Here is a 6000-nt window from a genome sequence, read left to right on the forward strand (position 1 = left end):
ATGGATGTGAGAGCTGGATTATGAAGAAAGGTGAGCATGGAAGAATTGATGCTTTTGAACTGTGGTGTTGGAGAAGACTCTTGAGAGTCCCTTGGACTGCAAGAAGATCCAACCAGTCCATCCTAAAGGAGATCAGTCCTGGGTGTTCATTGGTAGGACTGATTTTGAAGCTACAGCTCCAATACTTTGGCCACCTGATACGAAGAGCTGACTCATTGGAAAAGACCCTGATGCTGGGAAAGATTGAGAGCAGGAGGAGAAGGGGATGACAGAGGATCAGATGGTTGGATGGCATCACCGACTCAATGGACATGGGTTTGGGTGGACTCTGGGAATTGGTGATGGACAGGGAGGCCTGGTGTGCTGCGGTTCATGGGGTTGCAAAGAGTCGGACACGACTGAGAGACTGAACTGAACTGAACTGAGACAAGAAGAAATCCATCTGGTAAACAAACTGAAGTTATTGAAGAAAGAAGAGAGATTTTATTACTTCATACCTTTGAACAACCTCTTGATAGCACTTACGGCTCTGACAGATCCCCAAAGGTATCCATTTTTTTCCTTCCAGTGCCAGAAGTGGGAAGGAAAGCACTTGTAGATACTCTAATGTATATTAGTATAATTCATTGAATAAACTTCAGTTTTTAAAAAATTTATTACAGTATAACTGATGTAAAATATTATATGTTGCTGCTGCTGCTGCTAAAGTCGCTTCAGTCGTGTCTGATTCTGTGTGACCCCATGGACTGCAGCCTACCAAGCTTCTCAGTCCTTGGGATTCTCCAGACAAGAGCACTGGAGTGGGTTGCCATTTCCTTGTCTAATGCATGAAAGTGGAAAGTGAAAGTGAAGTTGTTCAGTCGTGTCCGACTCTTAGGGACCCCGTGGAGTGCAGCCTACCATGCTCCTCCATCCATGGGATTTTCAAGTGTACAATACAGTGATTCATGAATTTTTAAGGTTATAATCCACTTATAAAATATTGGCTATATTCCCTATGTTGTATTAATACAATGTATCCTTGTAGCTTGTTTATTCTTTTAAGATTTTTTTTTTAAGTTGACTGTGTTGGGTCTTAGTTTCCACGTTGAGGCTCAGTAGTTGCAGCACACAGGCTTCTCCTCTAGTGGCTCACAAGGCAGAACTTTAAAAAGTAGGGATCATGAGGGGAGAAAGAGGTTTGTATTTTCTTGGAAAAAGCAGGGTTCTTCCTGGAACTGTGGTCCCATCTTGTTTTTTTTTTTTTTTTTTAAATTCCTTCCATATGGTCAGGTGTTTCCCGTTAGGCAAATGGAGTCCAATGAGCATATAATGAGGCTCAGGTTCACTAGAGGCCAAGAGGATGATTTAAACCATTCCACTCTGATATTCATTTTTTGTCTGGTTCTCTCCTTTTGAGGTTTGGTTCTGCCACTGAAGCCTGCACACTTGGCTTCCACTGGGGAAGGGCAGGGGTATGGTTCTGGGGCAACCACCTGGGGAACAGCAGGGAGGGTGAACCAGCCTTTCTTTCCTTTGGTTTCTGACAGCCTGGATTTCTAGATATCTGCTTGTTTGCAGTGGGATGGGCCCTGGTGGCAACATGCAGATAGATGCTCTTCCTCCCCTCATGATTCCTGCCTTTAAAGTTCCTGCCTGTGAGCCCCTAGAGAAGAAGCCTGCTGCTGCAGCTGTTGAGCCTGCACACCACAACTAGCGATCCTGCAAGCGGAAACTAAGACCCAACACAGTCAACTTAAAAGAAAAAGTCCACATTAAAAAAAAAATCTTAAAACAAGCTGCAACTCTATATTGTATTAATACAGCACAGGGAATATAGCCAATATTTTATAATAAGTGAATTATAATCTTAAAAATTCATGAATCACTGTATTGTACACCTGTAATATATAACATTTTACATCAATTATACTGTATCTGTGCCACCAAACCTGGTTCCTGGTTCGGGTTATGTGGAAATTACATCTAATGGGAGAGAGGGACAGAGTGGAAATGTGGTAAGGCAGGTCATGATGAAAGATCCCTGAGTCCCAGCTCCATGCAATGATCCTGTTAATCCTTTGCATTGAAAACATATATAAATCTGCTTTAGTCTCTAACAGGGAAAATGGTCCTCAGAGTTTTCTGAAAGATTGTCTCTTGGGTTATAATATTTAGGTTGGCTCAAGTACAATTCTCTATTTGTTTCTTAGACTTTTAATTAAGTTTTCATTGACAAAATATACTGAAAGCGGTCAGAAGAAATCAATAGAGAAAAAAGTGGAAATTAATGAAATAAGAAAATCAGTAGCGAAAAGAAAAAAATTGACATAAGAGAAAAACTTCCAGTACGAAAGCAAAATCTTATGATTTAGAAAGAGTAAGAGAGGCTTTCCGATAAACAGAGCCAGTGCATCTATTTTCCATTTTTCCTCTACAAAAAAAAAAAAGAGAGAGAGAATAAAGTGAGTATATTTAGTTGAGAAAGACAAAAAGTATTAACATGTAAGAATGAAAGAAAATGAAAATGACAACAAATTAGAACTGTTGGAGAACTCTGGTTTCCAAGGGCCTACAGAGTGAGACGTCTATTTGCATAAGACCTCCAGACACTCAGGTATGAAATTTGATGACCCTGGTGAGATACAGAACTGGAAACAGGAGACTGGTTGAAAATTCGTGCACAATTAATTGCTCTCTCCCTTTACTTTTTTCTCTAACCAAATATAATACACTAGTGGGAGGTTTGATCTCTGGATAAATTGACCTGGAGAGGATGTATACCTGCACAGAGAAAGATAAGACTGAGGCACAGACAGATGGAGTGAAAAACCATTCCCAGGACTTTGGGCCTCTCAGGATCTTCCCCATCCTGGCCCCAGACACCAGTAATGCAGGAGACTGGAGCTGTCCTCTGCTCTAAACTAAAAAGCAGAGAACAGAGCTCTGGCAGTCTCCTGGTGAAAAGGTTGGCTCTAAAGTCTACAAGTTGAGAAGTTTTACCTCACAACTGGAGGCCAGAATCGCTACACATTTCAGGAAAGTATTCAATGCAAAAGGGAGAGAACAATTCAAAAAAATTTTTTTAAAGTTTGATTTGGACATAGACAAAAATGGACAAGAAAACTTCAAACAAATCTGCTCTCTGAGAGATCAGAGATTATGTTGTATCTATAAGTAAGAATAGAAAGCAGTGAAGAAGAGAAGTTAGACACAACTCATGAAAAAGATTTCTATCAAATACAAATTCCAGGAAGAGAACAAAAAAATCTAGAGAAGACTATCAAATAACAAACATATAAGAGACATCTGCAGAACTAGATCCTACAAACTGAAAGTGCTCACCTCTACTTAGCATAAAAGTGTTTAAAAAATCCACAACATAAATCATGAAAATTTAATACATCGGAAATATAAAAAGCAGTAAGTATTAGGAGATGAGCAGGAAGGAGGCATAAGATAATATACAAAGGAACAGAAAATAATTGGCATTAGACTTGACAACAGGAGTGACCAGGAAACTTTGAAGTGATGTTTCCAAATTCTGAATAATTGGCAAAGCGTGTAGAATAAAGCCATTTTCAAACATGAAAGACTCAAATATTCATCTCTAAAACATGCATATTTTTTCTTTTTTCTCCTTTTGGCTGCATGGCAACCAGGGGTTGAAACCTGAATCCTCAGAAGCACAGTCTTAACCAGTGCAGCATTAGGGAATTCCTTCTAACACATGTACCTTAAGGAAGCTGTTGGAAAAGGAACTTGAGCAAAAATGAAAAGTTAGCAAAAATTAACTTAATTCTAGGAAACAGGAATCCAAATCAGGAAGACAATGACAGTAAGTTTCACAGTAAGTGTACAGTCTAGTTACAGCCACAGAATGGAAACCTGAGAGATACCAACTGGATATTTGAACAACTTAAAAAAAGAAACCAATGGACACTTAACGCATGCATTGGAACATCTCTAAAAACTAGCAACAGATACATAAAAAGCTAATTAAGTCCTTTAAAAAAAAATTATTTGGCCACACCGGGTCTTAGTTTAAACGTGTGGGATGTAGTTCTTTGAGCAGGGATCAAACCCAGGACCCCTGCATTAAGAGCATGGAGTCTTTAGCCATGGGCCAGCAGGGAAGTCCCTAATTAAGTCCTTAATTGACAAAAATGTATCTAAAACTACACTGGTTTTGAATTTTTAAAAATTTACATAATTATATTGACATAACCAATAACTGAGATTTAACCATATTTGAAGATGGTCAAAAAGAAACAAGAAGTTTTTTTTCTTTAAATGAAGTATTCTTACACTGCACATTTTTATTGCTAATGTGAACAAGAAATATTGCTTGCCATTTCAGTAAATAACAAATACTGCCCATCATCAAACCATCTGCCATTGCAGTCATCCCTGACAGTGAGCCCTTAGGAGAATTCAGGATGGAGAAAAATAGAATACTGGCCCTAGCAGTTAAAATGCATATCAAGGGAATAATTTCAATGCACCCAGACTCTTGCATCTTTCTATACATAGAAAAGCACTAAAATCATTAACTTGAGAAGTCTGGTTTTTGTGATTTGCAGAGATATTTTGATGTTTGACTATAGGGTTTTTTGGTTTGTTTTTTTTTTTTCCAGCAAAAACTCTTATACATCCTGGCTCCTCCCTTACCTCTTTGGGACAATTCCTCAGAGCTCTCTGAGAGGCAGTATCCTAGGCTATCAGTGTTGTTTAATCGCTCAGTCATGTCTGACTCTTTGTGACCCCATGGACTATAGCCCGCTAGGCTCCTCTTTCCATGGGATTGCCCAGATAAGAATACTGGAGTGGGTTGCCATTTCCTTCTCTAGGGGATCTTCCTGACCCAGGGATTGAACCCAGGTCTCTAGTGTCTCCTGTATTGACAGGTGGATTCTTTACCACTGAGCCACCAGAGAAGCCCCATTCTAGGCTATATTCCTCAATAATAAAATTCTCAACATTTTGGTTGTACATTTTTTTGGGGGGAGGGGCTTCCCTGATAGTTCTGTTGGTAAAGAATATGCCTGAAATGCAGGAGACCCTGGTTCAATTCCTGGGTCAGGAAGATCCACTGGAGAAGGGATAGGCTACCCACTCCAGTATTCTTGGGCTTCCCTTGTGGCTCAGCTGGTAAAGAATCTGCCTGCAATGCAGGAGACCTGGGTTCAATACTTGGGTTAGGAAGATCCCCAGGAGAAGGGAAAGACTACCCACTCCAGTATTCTGGCCTGGAGAATTCCATGGACTGTATCGTCCATGGAATCGCAAAGAGGCGCACATGACTGAGCAACTCTCACTTCACTTCATTTTTTTTAGTTGACACTAAAAGATATTTTTAACTACTAAAATGAGACTGATCTTTCTGAAATATTCAAAGAAATGTTTATTATCCAATGAAGACATTGAGTTTATCCAAGATTTCATCTAGGAGCAGGGGAAAAGACCCTCATCCATAGAGGAATACTATAAGTGCAATTATGGGAGAAAATAAAGTTCCTCTCTCTTTTGTTTTACAAAGTCCTATTAATTTCAACTTTCTGATTACACTGCCCACAAAAATAATGAATAAACAATCTATAATAGAAATTGCAAAGAATTTTGTTTGAGCCACACTGAAAACAATATCTTGGAAGACAGCTTCACAGATACCTTGGAGGAACTGCTCTAGAGAAGCATGGTTTTCAGCACAGTCTTGTATCTTGTCAACACAAAGAATACCAAACAAGTCAGGGATACATTCCTTCAAGGTTCAACAAAACAAAACAGATGAGCATGTTCACAGCGAGTGAGTAAGGCCTTGGCACCAAGGAAGGGAGTCTTATCGAAGGAGCTGATACATTGGCATCTCAAGAAGAGAGGCATTTAATCTTTATCTTTAAAATGGACATTCTTTACTTCTGGTCTTTGAACCTTTTCCCTTAATAACTGAAGCAGATGTGCAGTGTACATTTGATAGGCCACAGACAGCCTGTTTTAGTTAGCATAGAATTTGAGTTAAAT

Source organism: Bos mutus, chromosome 18 (assembly GCF_027580195.1).
Source record: "Bos mutus isolate GX-2022 chromosome 18, NWIPB_WYAK_1.1, whole genome shotgun sequence".
Lineage (NCBI taxonomy): Eukaryota > Metazoa > Chordata > Mammalia > Artiodactyla > Bovidae > Bos > Bos mutus.